Here is a 25,431-nt window from a genome sequence, read left to right on the forward strand (position 1 = left end):
TGACTCTAAGCAAACTAATTTCCCACTTTTTGCAAAAATTTCAGGGAAATGAAAATTCTCAACTGTGCTAGTCTTAATATTTTTTTTATGCTTACCTCCAGATGAACACCTGCCTCGATGCAACAGCAACGGGTCACTTTGCTGAACTGCTGGAAAGAAATAAAGATACCACAAAAGAAACTGCCAAGAATTCAACAAATATGGCTCTCTCAATCTACATAACTTCAAATATAGAGTCATAATATAGAAATATGATTTGTGCTAGGATTATTCAGCAAGACTTGAATCTTGATTTCATACTATGACCATGAACTGTCAAATCATAGAGATATTCAGGTAAAGAACATACACCAGCCATGAAAGAAGCAATTCAAAGTAAACAATGAGACCGAAGTGGTTTAAAATGAAGTTTATTGACTAAAAAAACATGGACACACAAGCCCAATGGAGTAGAAAAGACTGAATGGCTGGATTTCATTTTTATTTTTAGAAAACTCCTTTGTGAGGTTTTCAGCACTTTTCAGTTCTTTTTCAGGTAAGCCAACTAAAAAATATATAGAAATTGTGCAATATTTTCAGATATTCTACATGAGCTGATGTGTTATACTGTACATTGATGTAAGTTGCATTAGGTAGCCCATTTATTTTGAATGAGCTGACAATTCACCCCAGCACCCTGAAAATTGGACCTGACCCTTTTTTTTTCTAACACAGCATATGGTAACGTACAGTAATGTGGTACAGTCATTGAGCTGCAACCCAGCATACACAAATTAGCTGCAATAATTGTGTGCATGCTGTGATACTATGCGATGTAATGTTAAACCACCCTTGAAAAAATGCATTGAAAGAAACAAGGGGCTGCCATTGCTGACCTTTATTTCTGAAAATGCTAGTTGCCTTACTGTCATGGCTTCCTTTGCTGCATACTACTTTCAGGTTACGTATGCTAAAAGTATTCAAAGACAGAGACAGCCAGGCAAGCAATAATAAAATAAAGAGCTCAACAATAATATAAGCCTTTATATTTCTTACAGCATAGATAAATCCTAAATAAAACCTAAAAAAAAAAAAAAACTGTAGCGTGTACCATACAGCACAGCAATACTATGCATACATAGTCAAAATGTTTTTCTTTAAGAATTTCTCATCATCTCCGGTCACAAAGATACAACAGGAAGTGAAAGTTGTCACTGCAACGGGTGTCCCTGGTGGAAGATGACTCCTCTTTTTCTGTTTCCAGTTCTCATCACCTTCTGTCTTGGTAATACTGGTACCACTTGATAAATAGAGAGTGTACATTGCCAAAGTGGGGACAAAGGCAACAATAAAAACATCAAAGTTTTTGAACCCTTCCCTATTCAATCCAATACTAAATAGGACATTTCTAAGATAGTCCCAGCCATTACAGTTCATCTTCACCATCAAAGACATGAACACTTTCTATGATTTAACCATCCCTCACATGTGTTTCTCTCCACTGGTTTTAGTGTATTTTTAATTAAAAATATAGATTTGATAAACATTTGCACAACTATCAGGAGACATAAAAAAATCAGTAGCACCATCTTTAAAGCGGTTCTGCACTGATTTGGAGGAACCAGCATTCCTTGCTGGTTCCCGCGCATGCTCAGTGGCTACAGCTACGAGTGGCGTAATCCTAAATGTTGCCATGACAACGGGTGGTGTCTTAGTAAGTTACCACCCCCCCCGTTCACGTGAGATTTCACTTCGTCTAGGTGCACTGACTCCTGGGATGAATTACACGAGATCCCAGGAGACAGTGCGGAGATCAGCAGAAATTATGCTGATACCCGCAGAAACCCCGCCCATAGCCGCAGGGAAAGATTAGTAGGACCACAAACCCCAGCAGATAACTAAAGGTAGGAGGAAAATAATTAAAAATAAATGAGCATTGGGCATATTTAAAGGATATTAAAAACAATGGCATTAATATTGAAAAGTGTGTGTAGAACTGCTTTAAATGCTACAAATTCGAAAGGCCTTGTGTTTTCCGAAAATATATGATGGGGGGGGGGGGTTACTCAAAGCTGTAAGAGGAGAATGGTGGCTTCTTGATGTGCCTCATAGAGGAAATAGCTGACTGTTTCTGAAGAGCTAGACTGAGATGACAAGGAAACATGAACGAGCCTTGAGCAGGCTCCATATGGCACCTGTTACAATGCTTCTGGCTTATTTTTATTACTTTACAGAGAACCTGGGACCAGGCTATGGACATTAACCACTTGCTTACTGGGCACTTAAACCCCCCTCAGTCCCAGACCAATTTTCAGCTTTCAGCGCTGATGCACTTTGAGTGACAATTACGCGGTCATACAACACTGTACCCAAATGAAATTTTTATCATTTTTTTCCCACAAATAGAGCTTTCTTTTGGTGGTATTTAGTTACAGCTCGGAGTTTTATTTTTTGCTAAACAAACAAAAAAAGATGCAAAAAAAAAAAAAAAAATCATGTTTTAATAGTTTGTTATAAAATTTTGCAAACGGGTCATTTTTCTCCTTCATTGAAGTGCGCTGATTAGGCGGCACTGATAGGCTGCATTGGTGGGCACTGATGGGCTGCATTGGTGGGCACTGATGGGCTGCATTGGTGGGCACTGATAGGCTGCACCAGTGGGCACTGATAGGCATAGTTAAGGCGGCACTAATAGGCACAGATAAGGCGGCACCGATGGGCACAGATAAGGCGGCACTGATGGGCAAAGATGGGCACAGATAAGATGGCACGGATGGGTGGCACGGATAAGTGGCACGGATGGGTGGCACGGATGGGCACTGATAGGTACCACAGATAGATGGGACTGATGGGCACTGATAGGTGGCACTGATAGGTGGCTCTGATAGGTGGCACTGCTGGGCACTGATGGGCGGCACTGCTGGGCACAGATGGGCGGCACTGCTGGGCACTGATGGGCGGCACTGGGGTGCAGCACCTTTGAGGCAGATTGGGTGGCACTGTGGGTGGCACTGTGGGGTGGCACTGTGGGTGGCACTGTGGGTGGCACTGTGGGTGGCACTGTGGGCACTATGGGCACTGACGGGGGGCACTGACGGGGGGCACTTACTTTTGCTTTTATTTTATTTCAGGATGGCACTGCGGGAGGCAGGTGGGCACAGGCAGGTGGCAGGTGGTCCCTTGTATTGATGGCCGTGATCGGGACTGATGTCCCGATCACGGCCGCCGGCGATCGGCTTTTTTTTTCTCTCCTCGCGCTGTCAGCGCGAGGAGGAATAATAGCCGATTACCGGCTCCGTTCTATCACATGATCAGCTGTCATTGGCTGACAGCTGATCACGTGATAAGGGGTCGGGATCGACCCCTTACACGGATCGGTGATCAGGCGAGTCTCACGGACTCGCCGATCACAGAGCGCGCCGCGCGCGCCCCTCAGGTGGCGCGCAGGCCGCTCGTAACCGGGACCACGTCAATAGACGTAGTCCCGGAAATGTAGGTCCGCGCTAATGCCGTCATTTGGCAATAGCGCGGATCTGTAGTGGTTAAAGTGAATGGACATTAAAGTGAAAACAAAAAAAAAATTCATCATTCAAGTAAAAAAAATACACAATAATCTGCTTTAAATGCACTCAAGAAATGATGTCAGCCCTGCCGAGTTATTTTTTTTATAAACGACAGAATTCTTGTTTCCTCATCTCAGAAATACAGAGAGGGAATGTTCCGTAGTCCAGTGTAAGGACTGGGAGAGATGATTAGGTTCCTTGAGATAACACAGGCAGAGTGAAAAGAATACAGGATAACCCTGAATTTTTGACATGACAAACAGGTATTTGACCATTGTTAGGGCTCACATATACTTTAAAGTATTTACAGTCAGTACACATGCTTTAAAATAAGCCTACACTAAGCTCACTAGCTGCAGGAACTGTGGAGCAATTCAGCCTCACAATTTACAGCAGAGGCCCTGAAATCACAACTAATCATCAAGTAGCAGGGACTGCCAGCCTTTAAATGTAAACAGCAGGTGCTGTAAATTTTAGAAATGGACTGCAACCTGATTTCTATAAGGCCTATTTTCTAAAAGGCATTTGAACATTCAGTTATCCAGTCATGTAAAAACACATATCTGTTCACATTGAATACCCAACCATGTGATGATAAAATAAGTAAACAGGAATTTGCTTTCCACATAATTGGATAATTAAAGTTAATTTTTATCAAGTGTAGAAAAAACTCCTTTGGTTAATCAGCCTTATTTTCTCTGTTATGATCTGTGTGAATGAGTTACTCCACAGTGGCTGCAGCTGCAGATGTCAGTGAGGGCTTAACCACTTGCCAACCACTGCATGCCAATATAAGTCACACAGTGGCAGTGGTGGGCAAATGGGTGTACCTGTATGGTATGTCCCCTTTAATTGGCGGGACTAGCGTGTAAACAAGGCATTTCCCCCTTTCTGCCTTGTGACATGACAGAGATCACTGCTCCCTGTCATCGGGAGCAGTGATCGCTGTCATGGGAGTTGTAGCCCATCCCCCTACAGCGGAATCACTCCCTAGGACACACTTAACCCCTTGATCGCCCCCTAGTGTCTAACCCCTTCCCTGCCAGTGTCATTTACACAGTAATCAGTGCATTTTTTTAAACTGATCGCTGTACAAATGACAATGGTCCCAAAATAGTGTCAAAAGTGTCTGATGTGATCCTGTTTACATCCATGATCAGCTGTGATTGGACACAGCTGATTATGTGGTAAAGAGCCGCCGTGATTGGCTCTTCATGCCGACCACAGATTACGATCAAGCACAGGAGAACATCATATTTGGTTATGTCATTTGGTTATACCGTGGTTGCGAATGTAGTTAATATTGGCAGTGGGTACTACTGGAACGTAGAGGTTATGCTCTATTTCTAGAAACGGATGCAAGGAGGTGTTTGATAAGATAATTTGTGTTGTAATACATAGATGTAGTTAGTGAATATAGTTAATTTTGAAATCAAAATACAAATGCTTTTTTCTTAATTATACATCAAGAGACACAGAATGGCGTAATTCTGGAACACTGGTTATGCTGCTTCCTTCAGGCATTATAGCATTATTCACACACTGATACAAGAGCATTGTACATTCACTGACACTAGAATCTAACTCCTTGAGTACTTACTATATAGGCTTAAGGCCCGTACAAACAATACGAAAATTGGAAGTAAAATTTCATTCAACTAACGATCTGCTGATTTTCAAATCGTTAGTATTGTGCTTTCAACATCCAATTACGATTTTTAGTCTGACAAAAGCTGTATTTTCATTTGATTAGTACGATTTTCGTCCCAAAAAAATTGCAAGAGCAAGACTACGCATGCTCAGAAACAAAAGAATACATACAAAACTATTCAACACATGACGTGACTTCTAAAGTTGTATTCTGTCGTACGAGAATTTTCGTATGGTGAGTAGCCTCTTCACTTTTGGCATTAGACTAGCATGCAATAAAAAACGGACGAACGGTCGTCTGAAAATCTGATCATATGTATGAAGCTTTATCCAACAAAATGTGAAGGCAATGTAATAATAAGTAATACAAAATAAATAAATCAATAAATAAATATCATGACGCACATTTTTAGTAGAACGAGGATGAGTTAGAACTTCTGAAAATGTTTCTGCTGTCTATGCTTTCCTGTCCCAGTGACAATGACACCCCACTTTTTGTAAGAGCGCCACAGGGACAGGAAAGTGAGGAAATATCTCTCAAAAGGAGTTACAGATAGAAATGAAAGCCTAAAATAAATTTTAACTTTATCTCATTATATCCAATACTAAAATAACTTGAACTTGAACAATCAATGTTTATCCTGTCTATTATAAACACAGATGGTGCTAATATACTAAAAGAGTAGGAATTATTTAGTTACTAGAGTTAAAGAATAAAAAAATCCAACCATGAAATTCAATAAAGCATGAAATAAGGTGATCACAGTATTTTATTTAAAAAAGGGCAATTGTTATTGATACACAGTGCATTAGCAAACTTATTAGGTTGGTTCCTACTTTTGGTTGTAAAACTTTACTTATACCCAGTGAAGTGACTGGCCTCAGGTGATACACAGAGATAAAACAAATTCTCCTTCATAAGTTGTACCTTAGGGAGGGGTGCAGGATCATGAGACCAGTAAGGGAGGTCATCCCTCCGCTCTCTCTATCCCTCTTCTGGCCACTCAGTGTAATCTCACTTATTGCCCACCACCTGGCTTGGCTCCCGAGGGTGGTGATCACCCCCAGCTGCTCTTGGCTCCTCTCGGCTGGAGGTGTGCTGTCCCACCAGCAGCACATCTGACTCAGTGTCCCCATCTACCAGTCCTCCTGCTTCAGGAAAAAATACTGGGGATGTGAGGATAAATGGGGCTCCACCAGGATTTGTCCTTCCTTTCCAATTTTCAGGATGTCCCTGCCCGGGTGCAGCACTGAGGATGGGGAAGGACCAGGAGCTGCTCCATGCTGTCAAGAAAAGATGCTACCTTGATGCAATAGAATAGCACAGACTCAAAACTGTTTTCTACAGTGAAATTCTAGGTTGCGAAGGCCTAGTATTTTTGTGTACAAGAACTTTTTTGTTTGATCTAAGCAAGGGGCGAAAAAAACTTTGCTATGCGAATAATATAAAGAAAAGGAACACATTTATAACGCAGCAGCTGGTGAATCTTCCTGGGCATGTGTTTTAATTGACATCAATTGAGTCACTACCATATTTCTTGTAGAGTGAGGAAGGGCTAGAACTTATGTCAGCCTTTGTTTTATTTATTTTTATTTATTTTTTTTTTGCATTTTGTGTCCCCAGTTCACTCTCTATTTTCCTCTCTTCCTCCCTATTGTCACGGGACTGAAAGTGAGGTAAGAAATAAAGCTAAAATACTTGGTGCACACACACTTACTTGTGTCTATATACAGAAGTTGAAGTTAATTCTCCCCCATGAGACACAGACAGCCAAAGTAAATCCTGACAGGTCTTAAAAATAGCTTTGAATTTTTATGTTAACATTTACATTCTAAAGCTTGTCTAAATAGGTGTCCATGCCAAAATACTCACCAATTAACATTATTTCCTAGGCAACCATGCTAAGCACTGTGTATGATGTGGTTGGGCAGCAACTGGTATTCCAAACCTTGCCCTTTCCAACCTTTCACAAGAAAGCACGCCATTCCAAAGTCACCAATATATATATATATATATTTCAATGTATGTTTTAGGATGTTTAGACTTAAATTGACATATATGATTTTCCACTTAATGATTGTAAAGATTGTCATTTCATTCTCCCCTTTAAAAATCTGCAGGGATGAAACATCTGACTTATTCTGCAAAAGAAAGGGCCAGTGAACATCTTAGCTTGTCTGTGCGTAACCCAGTAAATTTCCAGCATGACATAAAGTGGCGTGCCCCCCCTCCCCCCCATCCTCCTCCCCTGGGGTAGAAGCAAAAGATTTATACTCTGTAGAACTAAAGACCCTTCAATGCCCACAGCCCCCAACTGACCTAGAAACTATCCAACCCTGAATAATACAGAGTAAAAGCTGCATAAAACATGAACACACTGCCATTGTGTGTTTATATATCACATTAGCGGAGATGTATAGTCAGAAATCCATTGTTGGAGCATTTTTCGCAGACACGTCCTCTATTGATGCATGCAACATTATCATACAGTGTTCTCCTTGCTATTATGACTATGAAATATTATAAAGATATGGCAAGATGGAAGGCATATGCATGTGATATATCAGATGAGCTGTATATGAGAACACATTCCGTCCTGCTCTGCTTAATGCCAACTGCATCTCTTTTGGAGGAAGGTTTAGCTTTGCTTTGAGTAAAATTCCAGTGATGGCCCTTTTTAGCACTACAACAGTCATTTACTTACAAAAATGCTGTAGACACAATTAGGTCAGTTTCTTTTTGAATCCTGTGATGTTTTCATTGTAGAATATGTTCAATTAATCGTTCAGATTTTATTAAAGTCATTAGAAAGGGCCTGTGGTGGAAGGGACAGCCATATAACCTTTGATTTACCTGGTGTTTTATGCAATTGTTTTGCATTTCCAGACTTGTTTTTACTGTTACATATGTAACCTACATAGCTGGCATCAAGATTTGGTTCTGTATCATTAGTAATGGAAGAAAACGGTACCACCAGCCTCTCAAGCACTCAGTGGTCTTTTACTGAATGTAGATTCCATTGTACTCCACTAAAGGCAGCTCTGATGGACAGTCTTGTCCTTTTGGCCCCAATACAACCGCACACATTACATATTAGGGTGATGAGTATCAAGAGATATATAGAACTTTTTTATATACAACCTAGCTATAGGCAAGAGGAACTTATAGATGTGTGGGGAAACCATTAAACGTTATAGTATGTACAAAAAATGTATCTAAATTCAAACATTACAAAAGAATGTAATGCAACAATCCTTAAATGTGTTGTCTGCATTCATTTTATTTTTTGATGCTTTTTGACCCTTTTTTACTTTGACCTGGAGATCCTGCCAGTATATATATGTTCATGCACCCCATTTTCTTGCATAATATGATGGCTGATGTTATGCAGAGTAGATACCTAATATGTTACTCCTTAAAATTGCAAATGTTAATTTTTTTCTTATTTACTTTGTTTTTACACTGTCCCTTTGATTTTTTTTTTTTGTTTGTTTATCACTTTTATTTATTTTACAAGGAATGTAAACATCCCTTGTAATACAAATAAGGATGACAGGTCCTCTTTATGAAGAGATCTGGGGTCATAAAGACCCAAAATCTCTTCTTTACCTTTAAAGGCACAAGATACAAAAAAACATTTTTTTGATCTTTTCCTTTAAAAAAAAATTGTTTACTTCCACCCTGGACCCAAAGTGACGGCATGAGCCCGCCAAGGCCATAGAGGCCATCAAAGCAGATCTACTCTTTGATCGCCTGTGTGACCTGCACCATTGGATCATTTCTTGGGGGAACTTGCAGAAACAGTAAGCCCGTGAGACACCTGCTAGCAGCAAGAGCGGGGGAGAGACATCCCCTCCTGCCGCTTCTGAAAGCATTCCAATGGCAAATGAGCCGCTCAGAATGCTTTTAAGAGCAAGCCAGCCACCAGCTGAAAAACAAAATATGGGGTTAAGGCTAGTATCTTCAGCCATAATCCAGATAAACCATTTGCAAACTACAATGCATATATACATATTGCGGTAAAGCCTGCATATGAGTATGCTAAAACCTCCTTGTACCTATGCTGTATAGTGCTGGTAAAAAAGAGAAATCTAAATACCCTTTTTCAATCTGCTTCTGTCCAAAAACATGATGCAAAAGCTTTGGCTCTCTTGTGTCATGGAGCACTCAGCAACAGGGTTGAATTCCATGAGCCATGACGTCAGCTGCTTCCTTTGTCCATCCGTTGTTGATGCTCACCCCTCTCCCCTACAGCAGCGTTCCATGATACAGGGGAGCTGGAACTTCTGCATCACGTGACCAGATCAAACCAGACTGAAAAAGGGTATTTACACAGACCTTTTTTTTCTAGCACTTTACAGCATAGGTAGGAGGAGGGGGGTGGCAGTGGTTTTAAGCACTTCAAGGATTGGTAAGCTGTAATATATTATCTTTTTCCTTTTGGGTTTAGATACACTTTAAATAAATATGTCTTATTTAGTTTGAAAAGAGTGGGGTGGGACTAGAAACCCTTATATGTTTTAAATGTTGTCTGTGTTTACACTGTTTGTCATGAGGTGACCATTGTCAGCAGGACTGAAAGCAAGGGAAATTCCAAAATTTTGAGTTGAGAAAAACAAAAGAGGAGGGAACACTTATTCCCATGATAATGGGGCACTTATCTTTATTAGCATATGCAGGCTACTGGCACTTCAGTCTGCACTCTATAGTGTGTAATGTGAGCAGGAAATCCAGTGCACGCTCCAGGCAGAGCATAATGGGAGTCAACTAGTAATGAATTTTTACCACATTCACTAAATAAAAGGACAATTTCCTTGCAAAGCGAGTAGCCTATTTGCATTTAGTAAATCAACCCCTATGTCTCTATTGAGAAGAATCTCCTAGCTTGCATGTGTTGCAAGAAATTGTGCAAAATCTTTCTATTGGGGAACCTGACTACAATAAAATCCATTATATTTCTGTAAAATTTAGAAGAGTTAGAACCATTCTTAGGTTATTGTTATTGTATCAAAAGGAGCATTGTGCGACTTTTAAAGTATAAACAAAGTAATTGACTGCTAATATATTAAAACGTGTAAATTTTTATTAGTATACACATTAAAAGATGAATAAAACATTGTGCTCATGAACCTTGAACATGTATGAATACCTCCTCCTTAAATCCATGCTCCCATATGCATCTATAACAGATCAAAAAGTATCAAGAAGACAAAGAATATAACCTCCATATATAAAGTTGAGATGAGTGTTAAATAGGTCCAATTGTTCTATTAAAAATCATCAAATACCAGTTTTGCATGCACTATCTTCATTGTCTGGGTAGGGGGTCCCACAAGATCACAGGAGATATTCAATCATTCCAAGCATGGTAGCATGGATAGCACGTTATGTAAATAAATTCCGGGAGTGTTCACATATGAACATTCCCATATTATAAAGAGATTGGTCCATAGTAATAAAGAGAAATGTAAACTATCCATACATTCTAGATAGACTGCTATGATATACTGTACATGATTTGTTAAACTTTGAAATTCTTAATTATGTCAATTAATTTGAGTGTATCTGAGCCCAAAATGGACAACAGTATTTCCCAATATGATCTGGAAAGATGATAGAAGATTGGAGTTGTGCCTGTTGGTGGACAAAGCTGGGTTATTAGCTTGTGGCCCTCAGATTTCGGATCTGAGTTTTTTCTGGGGTACCTTCCAGTCCACCCTGGGTTAAGTAGTCTGAACATAAACTACTCACTATCATCTTGACAGATGATACTTTCAGTTAAATCCTTCCTGTTGATTATACCTACATGGTGTATTACCAGGCATTTCCCTTTCTACAAGGTTGATGACACTTATTCAGTTCAGCTGATTCACTGTAACCCTTTCCTGCACACTTAAGTGCAGGCATTGCAATAACTTTGATTCCTATTCATTTTTTTCTAATTGTGGTTTCCATTACTATTTAAAAATTGACTATGGTAGGCTGTTTTTTTCTGTTGTGTTCTCATCGTTGATTTTACAGTAGTAAACTTGATCTTATTGTTACCAGATAACTTAGCAGCTCCCTTAGGCCGAGCTGTACAAGTCAGATGGACCTTATACATATATTCCAGTCTATTTTCTCCCCCATTGAGTAATTGTGTATGCTGCCTATTGTTAGTGCAAAAGCCCAAAGGGATTTAAAAAAATGAACATTATATGCTATATTTCCAAGAACATGAATTATCAGATCAGTACACAAGGGAGAATGCTACATCAACACAGAAACAAAAAAGTAAATTCTGTAAATTCTTTTTATCCAGATATTGAACTCATAGGCTACATAAATCAGAGATATACTCCCCCTCACTCCAGTGATGCAATGTCTGCAAGCTCCGTCGTTAGCTCCAACATCTACTTGCCAGCATCTTCCAGGTTTATGATCTTTGGCAATCTTGATTAGCCTCGCCAGGATGATGAGAATCCTATGCCTGGAGGTTGAAGGAAATCATCACAAAATGATTTTAAAATCGCACCTTTAGCCTTTGAAAATCACTGAAAATTTTATTTTAAACTTGTACCTTTTAAAGTCATCAAAACAGATGTGCCTAATAGAATGCTTCCCTTAAAGTGATTGTAAACTCTTGTTTTTCTTCCTATTAAAGTAACAGACATGTCATACTTACCTGCTCTGTTGCAGTGGATTTGTACAGAGCAGCCCAGATCCTCCTCTTCTCAGGTCTCTCTCCTGAGATCCTGGCCCCTCCCTCCTGTTGAGTGTGCCCATAGCAAGCAGCTTGCTATGGGGGCACCTGACCTGAGTCACAGCTCCCCGTGTCCATTCAGACACGAAGCCCTGCCCCTCTCTCCCCTGATTGGCTAGCTGATTGACAGCAGCAGAAGCCAATGGTGCCGCTGCTGTGTCTCAGCCAATCAGGTGGGAGAATCTAGGACAGCTGAGACACTTGTGGACATTGCTGGACAGAGAGAGACCTCAGGTAGGTATTAGAGGGGCTGAGGGGTCGGCTGCTGCACACAGAACGCTTTTTATCTTAAAGCGGGGTTCCACCCTAAAGTGGAACCTCCACTAATCGGAACCCTCCCCCCCTCCGGTGTCACAATTGGCACCTTTCAGGGGGGAGGGGGGGTGGAGATACCTGTCAAAGACAGGTATTTACACCCACTTCCGGGCATAGACTCCCGTGGGAGTCTACGCCATTTCCTGTCCTGCCGCGCTCTCTGCTGGGACACACACGGGTCTCAGAGACAGCGCAGAGAATTCCTATTGCGCTGCACGACTCGCGCATGCGCAGTAGGGAACCAGGAAGTGAAGCCGATTCGCTTCACTTCCTGATTCCCTCACCTAGAATGGTGGCGGCAGCAGCCGAGGGCCGAGCGATCGATCGGCCTCGGCTGCCGGCATCGCTGGAACCCGGGACAGGTGAGTGTCCATTTATTAAATGTCAGCAGCTGTAGTATTTATAGCTGCTGGCTTTTAATATTTTTTTTTTGGTGGAATCCCTCTTTAATACATAGAATGCATTAAGATAAAAAACCTTCTGACTTTACAATACCTTTAATCTCCTGTTCAACTGGCTTCTGTAAAATTTTGAATTGAAAAGTAGCAAAGAATGTTAAGTATCTACTTCTTTAACCACTTGCTTACTGGGCACTTAAACCCCCCTCAGTCCCAGACCAATTTTCAGCTTTCAGCGCTGATGCACTTTGAATGACAATTGCGCGGGCATACAACACTGTACCCAAATGAAATTTTTATCATTTTTTTCCCACAAATAGAGCTTTCTTTTGGTGGTATTTAGTTACAGCTCGGAGTTTTATTTTTTGCTAAACAAACAAAAAAAGATGCAAAAAAAAAAAATCATGTTTTAATAGTTTGTTATAAAATTTTGCAAATGGGTCATTTTTCTCCTTCATTGAAGTGCGCTGATAAGGCGGCACTGATAGGCTGCATTGGTGGACACTGATGGGCTGCATTGGTGGGCACTGATGGGCTGCATTGGTGGGCACTGATAGGCTGCACTGGTGGGCACTGATAGGCATAGTTAAGGCGGCACTAATAGGCACAGATAAGGCGGCACCAATGGGCACAGATAAGGCGGCACTGATGGGCAAAGATGGGCACAGATAAGATGGCACGGATGGGTGGCACGGATAAGTGGCACGGATGGGTGGCACGGATGGGCACTGATAGGTACCACAGATAGATGGGACTGATGGGCACTGATAGGTGGCACTGATAGGTGGCTCTGATAGGTGGCACTGCTGGGCACTGATGGGCGGCACTGCTGGGCACTGATGGGCGGCACTGCTGGGCACTGATGGGCGGCACTGGGGTGCAGCACCTTTGAGGCAGATTGGGTGGCACTGTGGGTGGCACTGTGGGGTGGCACTGTGGGTGGCACTGTGGGTGGCACTGTGGGCACTATGGGCACAGACGGGGGGCACTTACTTTTAGTTATACTTCAGGATGGCACTGCGGGAGGCAGGTGGGCACTGGCAGGTGGCATGTGGTGCCTTGCATTGCTGGCCGTGATCGGGACTGATGTCCCGATCACGGCCGCCGGTGATCGGCTTTTTTTTTTTCTCCTCGCGCTGTCAGCGCGAGGAGGAATAATAGCCGATTACCGGCTCCGTTCTATCACATGATCAGCTGTCATTGGCTGACAGCTGATCACGTGAAAAGGGGTCGGGATCGACCCCTTACACGGATCGGTGATCAGGCGAGTCTCACGGACTCGCCGATCACAGAGCGCGCCGCGCGCGCCCCTCGGGGGGCGCGCAGGCCGCTCGTAACTGGGACGACGTCAATAGACGTAGTCCCGGAAATCTAGGTCCGCGCTAATGCCGTCATTCGGCAATAGCGCGGTACCCAAGTGGTTAAAAAAATCAAACCTAGGCTTGTCTAAAAGGGAGGCAGTGTAATTTATACTAGATAAGGATAAATTAAGCATATTTATATCGTGTATTTTTTTATCAATGCTTGTCAGAAATGATCAGTTCACAAATAAATTGAGAATATAATGAATTTATAGCATCCTGGTACTCAATGTGCAGCTCTTTGGTATTGGTGGTTCTTTGAAGACCCAAGTAGTGGGAGCAGGGCATTAATTTGCAAGATGGCAGTGTTCTCTAATCATTTCATACATCTTTTTCTCAGTCTATGACTGTCTTGAGCAGGAGGTTTCCAGCTTTCAACATTACATATAGTTACATAGTTAGTCAGGTTGAAAAAAGACACAAGTCCATCCAGTTCAACCACAAAAAAAAAAAAAAAAATATATATATATATATATATATATATATATATATATATAAAATAAATATCATATAAGCCCATATACCCACAGTTGATCCAGAGGAAGGCAAAAAACCCCAGCAGAGCATGATCCAATTTGCTAAAGCAGGGGAAAAAATTCCTTCCTGATCCCCCGAGAGGCAATCGGATTTTCCCCGGATCAACTTTCCATATAAATGTTAGTACCCAGTTATATTATGTACACTTAGGAAATAATCCAGGCCTTTCTTAAAGCAATCCACTGAGCTGGCCAGAACCACCTCTGCAGGGAGTCTATTCCACATTTCCACAGCTCTTACTGTGAAGAAACCTTCACAGGTTTGTCTACAGTCAATACATCCTCCTTTAGTATGTCTGTAGTTGAAGACCACTGGATCACATGGGGTACAGTAAAAATGTATTTCGTTTTCTCCTTTCCTAGCTAATAGTGTAAAAGGTCTGAAAATAATAATATATCAGGCAGTATACATAGTTTGAATTTTTCTATGTATCATCAAGACAGGTATATTAATTTCTGTTCCTACAACCTGTGAGCTATTAAAAAGCTTTTTTTGTGATTTCTTTCAGTCCCAGATCTCAGAATGTTTGTCCGTGGAAAATAGTGTTCTTTCAAATGCCCCTGATATTTCACAACATGGATGGCATATGTTATTCTACTATCTGGCACTCATGGCTGTCAGAATACTTGAACAGCGGCTGCATCTGATTGGATGTGGCTGCTGTTCTGCTGATAATTTTCTACCCAGTTCTTTCAGATTGAAAGATGTTGGGAAGGAGGGTGCTGACAGTGTCACCAACAGCTCACATTTCAACTGGCTCCTAAGGAAATTCCCTCACAGTATGTTCAGCGGTATTCTCTCTGTTAAAGCTTGTCCTGTGTCGTAGTTGAAACCCCTCACCATTCACTGATGAGGTCCATGTCTCCTGCAGAGGCAGAGGCAGAGCCATGACGTTCGTTTTGCAGTCCTGTTCATGCGCAGTATTGTACTCTCCATATATGTGTTTACAGCATAAGGGAATTATACAGCATTACGGCTGATTTTGCAGTCTTGAGCTATTAAGGAATCTTATAGCTGATAATGACTGTGCAGATGTATATACTCATTATACATTAGTAGTTAAAATACCTTGGTATGAAATCACTATGGTATAAAGATGGAATAAACTATGGAATAAATATGGAACAATGGAAGTATACTTTAAGCTGTATAACTGCAAATTCAGTAAAGCAGGTTATAGTGCTATCTAGTGGAAGAAGATAATGGTACAAGTGCTGGATTTTCATAACAGACAGATAGACTTAGGCGAGCCATACACGGTTTGAATCTCAGCCGGTTTAGACAGATTTGAACTGTTAATGGGCAGGCTGAATGTACCAAGTTGATCGACTTGAGTACAACCAGTCTTCTGATTATCGTGAGCGCCTGCTATAGCTGCTAGCGATAATCACTTTCACAGGAGCAGACAATTGCTCGGCAGGAGGGATTCCCCTGTCAGCACTGTCTGTGTTGACGGGGGGAATTGTGCAAATTTCTTTTGCACCATGTATGGCCTGCCTTAAATAAACTTTGATGCAGTCTGATTCAGTTATACAAATGTAGTCCTAATTAAAAACAAGATGGTTGTTGTTCATATTCATACTACGGAAGATCACAAGACTCATTCACAGCAGTGTATTGACAATAGATTTCTCATAAATAATAAAAGTGTGATATTTACAATATAGCTCTTATCGGTGCCCTGTCATACTGTAGCAATAGCGTTGCAATTCATATAAAACACTCAAAAAGTGTAGAGGAGAGGCAGCACCGAGAATGTTGTCATCTGAATAGTCCTTTTCACCACTCTCTTTCAATAACTATTATGAAAGATTTTAAAGGTCATAGATCATAACCTCATGTAGATGTATTTGCAAGATCAATATATCATTGATTTTCAAAACAATATCCAATATCCATCAAAAATAAAATTAAATTAGAGTAAATCCGGCCATAGATGGAGGGATTTTCTTTTCTGCAACTCATGGTTGAAAAAAGAAAATTGCTTGATCCTCCCATCAACAAAGTCAGTGTTGGTGGGGGAATCCCTCCTATGGAGCCATTGTGTTCTAGCGGCAAGGGAGCCACTAGCAATAATTGCATGTACAATGCAACAGGCTGGTTGTACCCAAGTTGATCGATCCTGCATATATATGGTTCGTATTTTGGTCTGGTCCCTGCTGAACTGGCCGGCTTAATTAAAGGGCAGAACAATATCTACACCAAAATACCTGTTAGCAAAACAATAAATGTTTATAGTAGTGTATGGAAAAACATGGACTGAGTGTCAATAACAAAGCAAGGGACGCTCATAGGTTTGATGCGGAAGCTGGGTCCATCTTACAGAAAGCAGGGAAGTATTTAAATAAGGGTCTCCACAGCAAGATAGCTGAAGAGAATGGGGGTGAAAAAAAAGTGAAGAAAGAGAAAGGAAAAAAGAGAAGAGGAAAGAATATCAGAGACACCCCAGCCAGAATCCAGGGGCCTTAATGTCTATAGCAGTGTATATAACTGGCTACAGGCATAGAAGGGTGGGCGTATTGAAACAATGGGGTCCACATTTTTAGGAATTTCTTATGCATGTCTAAGAGTATAAAAGACAAAAGTGTGGTGCTAGGTATGCAAGTGAATAACGTATCAACCTGATAAGGTAAAACAGGCAGTGTAAAATTGAATGTGAACAAAACCAAAACATAAAAGTCCAAAGTGAATAATAAATATCTATGGAAAGTCCATTAGAGTTCAGAATAAAGTGAAAAGGTCTTTCTTGGATAATCCAGAATGAATCTTAAAAATACAGTCAAAATGGTAGAGTGTTCCCTCTTACCAGATTCGATGGAGACATGTACTGTATAGTATATGGATCAAACAGGCACTCTTGAGGGAATAACCCCAAACAGGAACTCCCACCACTGGAAAAACGGTAAGAAGGGTTCCACCCGATGTTAAATGAAGACTGCCAGGTAAACGCGCCAATGCTCTTGGAATCATTGCTTATCAGGAATATGTTGGTAAGCTTTCTATTGATAAAATATAGTGGACTGTAAAGGGGACAAATTGTTGTTTCCATGCTCTTGTTATAGTTTGTTTTTCCACCATTATTACATACGTTGCCAATTTAAATTGATAGCTTGTGAGGTCCAGGGGCTTCAAGTGTAGCAGACATGCCATCAGTCTCTAGGAGAAGGACAAGCTAGATAGGATTGTAAAAGTTTAAGAACAAAATCTAGAGAGCATAGGACATGTCTGCCATGTGTGGATGGCATATCCAGGAACAGAGCAGCTTTGAAAACAGGTGTCAGGAGAGGATGGGTGGAGATGTGCCAAATGGGAAAGGACTATGTAGTACCACTTCGAGACTGTTTTGAAAGCTGATTAAACTGTGAGTGTATTGATGGAATAGGTAGTCACAGTGGACCAGATCTGTGACCAGTCTTCCTTGTCTCTGGTACTTCTAAGGTCTCTGTCCCACTTGGAAATGCAAGTGCGGCTATTAGGACTATTGGCTATTGGGGGTCATTCATTTGCAAATAGAGAATTGTGATGAGTTTAGGAAAAGAGGTGTACAGTGGCAAATGGGCTCATAGAACAATAATTGAGAAATCAGAGTACCGTGGTTAGCCCCCTTTCACCATTTTTAAATATGTAGGTCAAATTCACCAGTGATCTGTGTAAGTGAGATCATAACAATTGTGGTAGGTTCTATGTAGAAAAATGTAAAATAATGCATTTGGGTGGAAAAAATATGAATGCAATCTATACACTGAGGGGAGAACCTCTGGGAGAATCTAGGATAGAAAAGGACATGGGGGTCCTAGTAGATGCTAGGCTCAGCAATGGCCTGCAATGCCAAGCTGCTGCTAACAAAGCAAACAGAATATTGACATGCATTAAAAAGGAGATTAATTCCAGAGATGAAATGATAATTCTTCCACTCTACAAGACTCTCGTCCGGCAGCACCTAGAGTATGCTGTCCAGTCCTGGGCACCAGTCCTCAGAAAGGATGTACTGGAAATGGACCAAGTACAAAGAAGGGCAACAAAGCTAATAAAGGGTCTGGAGAATTTTAGTTATGAGGAAAGGGTGCAAGCACTGAGCTTATTCTCTCTGGAGAAGAGATGCTTGAGAGGGGATATGATTTCAGTTTACAAATACCGAACTGGTGACCCCACAATAGAGATAAAACTTTTTTGCGGAAGGGAGTTTAACAAGACTCGTTGGTCACTTATTAAAATTAGAAGAAAAGAGGTTTAACCTTAAACTATGTAGAGGGTTCTTTACTGTAAGAGCAGCAAGGATGTAGAATTCCCTTCCACAGACAGTGGTCTCAGCGAGGGGCATCAATAGTTTCAAGAAACTATTAGATATTAGAACGTCCACAACATACAGGGATATACAGGGTTATACTGACATATAATCACACACATAGGTTGGACTTGATGGACTTTTTTCAACCTCACCTACTATGTAACTTTGGATTGCTCAATCAAGAATTCAATCCACTGCAGAATCGATCATACACTGATGCCTGTTTACAGCTATGATAGCTCACAATCTAATCAAATCATATATTAGGAGATATTTTACATGTAACAGGGATACTGGTGATGCCAAATTTCACAGAACCCTGGCTCTTCTATGCACACATGCATACCTTACTTGGGAAGGCCCCATAATTATAAAAGCATATTTCAAGTGCATATTCCCTTGCCGCATAACTGTTGTATGTATAGGAATGTTATAATGAATAAAATAAGGGAGTTACCAAATGAATACACATTGGCAACTCAACTGACCTGTGCTGTCATTTTACTTTACTTATAAAATAATGTAATAACTTTTTTTTTGCATTTTTTTTTAAATTCAAACCTGGTTATGTTTGAATACTGACAGTTCTTATGTTATGCAATAACAAAATATTTAAATTATTAATTTATTAAATTAAGAGAGTACTTAGCAGTATATATTAAACAGAACACGTATTAATGCTGCTACAATCTGCCTGCATGTGAGTGCATGACGTTAAATCTGCAGGAGCCAACTGTGCATGAATGTATTGCCAAAGCTTGCACAACAACCATCATTAAAACCAAACTAGAATTTTACACAGATTTTATTATGCCAGATTATTGAAACAATGCATGCATTATTATGCAGTATATGGGTGCTGCGGTTTTACCATTTTATTTAATATTTCACGAATGATTTTAAGATACTGTATTTATATATTCATTACAGCCCTTTGCTGGAAATCAATCAAAATAAGATGTTCTTCATAACTGGTCAGGTAGTGACATTAAACTATGAATTCTATTCAAGTATGTATCCTCAACTCAAAAAAGTAACCGTCTATTGTTTTCAGCCTCTAAATCTCCAATCTCCTGCTGTGATCCAACTTCCTGTTAGATGGTGGTTGCGTTCTCCATGTTCCTACTTTTGTGTACTACCGAGAAGGGCTATGGGATGGACTATGGCATTTGTAGTGTGTAATGTCCAGTGCACATGACCACAACTAACACGCACTGGTTGTTCAAAACAAGTGGAAATGGGGGGGGGGGGGGGGTCTACAAGGAGGAGGCAGAAAAACACAGAAAGTAACTATTTCATAAAAAATAGATTACAGGGCCATTAGGTAATAAATGTATATGGATTTTTTTTTTTCGAGGATAAAATATTTAGTGACCAATCCAAACAAGTTTTTTTTATATATATATTTTTGAACAGAGTGCAGAAGATATAGAATCTCTGTCAAGTTTTTATGACTGTCTGTGACCCCTTAGAATTTCCCTCACTTCTTGATGGGACAGAAAATTATGGAACATCTCTTTAGTGGGGATACTGTCTGTGTTTTTTTTGCCCATTATTTTCTTGTCCTGTTGTCACAGAGACAGGAAGTGAGAAAAAATCTCCCTAAAAGGGTCACAAACACCAGTATTAACAGAAGTACTTGCTCTTTCCAAGTCTATCCAAAAGTACAAAACAAGTTTTGATTTTGCTGCTGCTGACCTATTACAGTGCCACAATACTGCCATTTAAACAGACTTCTAGCAGCTATAGCAGCCAGGAGTTGGTTTACCATTTTGCTCCCAGCTGCTGGCTTTCTAGCAAAAAGTGATTCGGATAGGTGTTACATAGTTAAATAGTTAGTAAGGTTGAATAAAGACACCAGTCCATCCAGTTCAACCTGATTGAGTGTCTACAATTGTCCCTATCCCTGTACATTGCACACTCACATCAGTTCCTACCCTCAAGGAGCACACAAAGGGTAGGGTTAAGCTACCCAATAACTTCTACACTGCTGGGAAGTTACAACCCAACTCCTCCATGTGTCCAGGGCTTACCTGTTCCTCCTGGGTTCCCAGGACCTCCATGACAGGCATCAGGAGAAGGAGGGGCAGGAGAGTCACTAATCTGCAGATTAGAAAATTCAGGAAACGTTATAAGTCCCCATCTGCATGCTTGTTTGAGGTCAGGTCCTCACTGTACGAAAAGGAAAAACATGAACATGACAGTAAGGCAACTAAAAAACATATAGTAAGTGTATAGTTAATATTTGTAACAACATCAGCATGATACTACTCACCACAAAACTTTGTTTCCAACAGGATGAAAATATCAAAGCCGAAGCTGAAGAGAAATTGATGAACAACAATACTGTTGACGGCAGATAAGAAGGAATAAGCATAGAAGACTTAATGAGCAAGATATGCAATGTGGCGCCTTTGGTCATCGATCATTACAAGTAGCAAAGGTGTAAAAAAATTGTGACAGAGTATAAACCTGGCTCACAGCATTTGCCTATAAAATTATAGGCTACTATCCCTTTGAAATATCCAAAAACTACACTGCTCGGGCCAAACAGAACTGTGGGCAGGTATATTTTTGCTTCAGAAGATGATGTTTGGGTTATGTCTGCTAGATATGATTATATCATTAAATAAAGCAATGAAAACAAAGGCCTATTGAGCAAAACGCTGAGTTAATTTTTTGGTATCTTTCTGAAGTTCAAGTATTATTCAAAGTAAAATAACAAATAAACTGTTTATTTAAAACTAGCATGTTCTTTTGGGATACATACTGATGATTTGAATCACCCTCCTGAAATCTCTTTAACCACTTGCAACACTGTACGCAAATGAAATCTGTATAATTTGTTTTCACGCAAATAGAGCTTTCTTTTGGGGCCATTTGATCACCACTGGGTTTTTTTATGATATAAACAAAAATGGTGGATGTGGATTATTTGGAAAATGAAGAAATTAAATAAAATTTGCAGGGTTTATATTTTACATACTGTCACCAGTGCAGTACAATGTCATCATATGACGGGTGTGGCGGAGATCAGGGATACTGACTAATGACAGTATGTAAAATAAAATAAAAAAATTAAATAACTTCTTCTTTTTCTACCACTTTATTTTTTACAACTTGTCAGAGTAACTCAGTGTCACCAGTTACACCATAGAGGGGGGTTATCAGGGATTGCTTTTTTACACGGTTTTACACTGTTATGACTTATTACAGTAAAGTTCACTGTTATAAGCAATAGTTTTAACTGTCATGAATGGCTTAACATTCATGACAGCTTAGTTACTGTTGACATGCTGTGATTGACTACAGCTAATCATATAGTACAGGTAGCTGGGTACCATGTGATAGCTGTGAGCCATTCACAGCTTCACAACATTAAGCAAGCAGTCATGAATGAAAACCATAGTTTGTACATGCACAAGCGACGCTATTTATTGCTTTAGGAATGCAATACTCATCCAGAATGAACGGGGCCACCGTGCCACTGTTGGACACAATGTGCAGCACTCACAGGGGTAGAGGAATTTCTAGGACAACTGCAAGTCAGACATTATGGGGCTCTCCCTCAACCTGCTAATTTTCCATTAATTTCACATTATGTAAAATACAAAAGGAGCAGTGAGATGCCTCTTGGCATATAGGGAGACTCTTGTGGCAGGCAAAGTTTCCACTATGAAAGTCTGCATGGTTTGTCAATTTTTGTTCAAGTTCCATATGCAATAATAGGTACTAGTAATGTGGGAACTGATTTGCTATGCCAGATACAGACGGCTTACCACATACAAACATTTTACAAGGAAACAAGGACTAAAAGGATGATGTATTGAATGTGACCTGGCTAGGAAGGCCACCAAACTCCATTAAAATTCATATACATTACACAGGTTGTGTGGTTACCTGGGTTTGCACATAGCAGCCCCAATCCTCCTCTTCTCTGGTTCCCTGCTAGGTCCCCTGGCTCCTTCCTCCTGCACCTTGCTATGGGGTACCTGAGCAGACTCGCTCCCAGAGCTGCTGGTCTGTGTGTCCATTTACACATGGAGTGTGGCCTGGTCCTGCCCCTCCCTCTCCTCATTGACTCACTGGCTGTGATTGACAGTAATGAGAGCCAATGGCTAGCTCTGCTGTCTCACCCAATAAGGCAGGAGAGACCCAGGAGAGCTGAGGCTCATCGCTGGATCTTTATGGGGCTCAGGTAAATATTAGGGGGGCTGAAAGATAAAAAACGTTAGCTGTAAAAAAGTGCCTTACCAGCATTTCATTTGCCACATAACCTCATTTAGATGTATCAGGTTTTAAAGGAATGAGCCAACCCTAGATAATCAGAACCATCAGGTACTCTTCTTAGAATTATATTTGATACCAATCCATCCTTGGTTTCCACTAATAAAAGCAAGCCTCTTGTGGCTTCAGAAGAGCCATGCTTAATTAACAGCGCACCTCACCAACGTACATAAATTGCAGCACACCAAAATGGATACTAAGGACCTGTTTCCACTGCCTGCACACTAAACCACAGTGATGTAGTATGCAGACTGCAGTGAACTGGCAATTCAGTGCATCACAGTTCCCTATTTTGTGCCAATTTTATTTGACTTGCACTAAGTGACGCTTCATTCGTGCCACTACACAGCAGCGCGGTACATTGCTCTGCTATAAAGTGATATGCTATGCCTTCCTGTGCACTGCGTTAAAATGCAGCATGTTCACATTTTATTGCAGCTCACTGCACCACACCTCTGGGCTGGGTCGCAGTGTGAAGAGGACACATACAAGACAATTGTTTTCTGTATGTCCTAGCCGTGACCAGCATTTATCCTGTGTGATAAAATGCAGGTGACCACAGTATGCGTAAAGAGGGCTCAACACACTACATTGTGTTGCAGTGCATTGCGTTAGAGAAAATAGTACATGCATTTTTGGTGTGATTTTTTTTGCATTAGTAGCGCATTCAAATTAATGGTCTGCCTTAGCACAATGCACATTAAAATGCTTTCAGGATTAACAGTAGGCTCAGTCACACCAGGCCCAACATATAGGTAAGGCAATTTGCGTTATGTCCTATTGACTCTGTTCATACCAATGCACTATGTTGGTGTCTGTTAAAAAAACAGGATACGTTGCAATTTTGCGCAATGTGTTCCAAGAAACTATACCCCATTGCAATGCACTGCTGTGTTATGTGAGTTATGTAGATTTTCAAATTTTACAAAAAAAAAAAGAAGCACCATGATGCATTTTAACAACAATCCCAAAGCTATGGAAATATCTAAAAAATCCATTTAATTCCATTAAATATCCATCCACACTACATAGTGAATTTAAAGGAGTACATAATCACTGCAAATAATGTAGTGTAGACAGTTTAATGATTATCATCCCTTAGGTATAAAATGAAGTAAACAATATTGTCTATATGTTGCACAATGTTGCCTGGTTGTTAAAGAGTAAAAATGTACCATTGGAGTAGGCATGTGTGAAAGTAAATTGTCTATAGACACACACACACACACACACACACCTAAAAATCACTTGATTGCTGAGTATAGTAAGCTGAAACGCTTTAGGTCGTCACCCTTTGCACTGTTCTCAGAATAGACCTAAAAATATAATCAACTCAAATTGACCTGCAGGAGATACTGAAACAATCACTGACTGGTCAGCTGGTTGCCAAAGTGATGCAAAGGCAAGTGGAGGCAAGACTGAAGGGCAGTAACAAATCCCCTTGTTTTCACCTAGTAATCCTGCCAATAACACAATCCCTTTTGTAGGGTGACAACACTCGCTGCTCTGTATCTATAGAAGTGAATGTTGTCACCCTAGGACAGTGATGGCGAACCTTGGCACTCCAGATGTTTTGGAACTACATTTCCCATGATGCTCAACTACACTACAGAGTGCATGAGCATCATGGGAAATGTAGTTCCAAAACATCTGGGGTGCCAAGGTTCGCCATCACTGCCCTAGGATACGCATTTCTTATTGGGACTACAGAACACCTTCTTCTTATATCCATAACTTAGGGAGAGGTATGTAGTTTGTAGTTCTCAGGGGAACCTGGGCAAGGCTTATAAAACCCCTCTGGATTTCAAATGTCAGCTCATTACAGGAAGTTATGAGCTCCCTTAAATCGCTTTTTCACTTTTGGTAGATATTTTCTTTTTTTGTACAATTTATGTGCAAGGAAGCCATAGGTGCAAATAACATATGCAGACTCCACAGTCTCAGATTCCTTCTTAAGTAGTGCCACTGGTACATGAGTAGTAATACAGAGCGCACTGTTGTGCTGTGGATACGCCTGACAAAGGCACTAATGGACTGTCTGAAAGGGCTGGCAGAACGGAAAATGGGTTCTAGAGTGCAATAGGGTATAAATTAATGGGGAGGAGGGTTTGCATTTTGGGAGGAATGGACAATAAAGAAGGGAAGGAGGAAAATGTTAGGATTGAAGGTGAATTAAAGGTGAAATGGAGGGAGGCAGGGGATTGGCGTTGGGATTTTGGAAATGGAGGATAAAGTCAGTAAAAGTAGAACAGGGAAATCCAGGTGGGAAAGGGGAGAGGCAATAACAGCGATGGAAAGGGCTAGGTGGAG

General features: G+C 40.7%; 1 long non-coding RNA gene across 1 annotated transcript in view; it reads left to right on the plus strand.

Annotated features, from left to right (window-relative positions):
* Positions 1-21,581, plus strand: part of LOC143974271 (uncharacterized) — an 86,066-nt gene extending 64,485 nt beyond the window's left edge. The window contains exons 3-4 of the long non-coding RNA XR_013272192.1: positions 102-535; positions 21,132-21,581. This is a non-coding gene — a long non-coding RNA (uncharacterized LOC143974271). The remainder of the gene's footprint in view (positions 1-101; positions 536-21,131) is intronic.
* Positions 21,582-25,431: the final 3,850 nt, after the last annotated feature.

This window comes from Lithobates pipiens, unplaced genomic scaffold (genome assembly GCF_037356315.1).
Source record: "Lithobates pipiens isolate NorthernLeopardFrog02 unplaced genomic scaffold, aLitPip1_a1.2 Scaffold_13, whole genome shotgun sequence".
NCBI classification, from domain to species: Eukaryota; Metazoa; Chordata; class Amphibia; order Anura; family Ranidae; genus Lithobates; species Lithobates pipiens.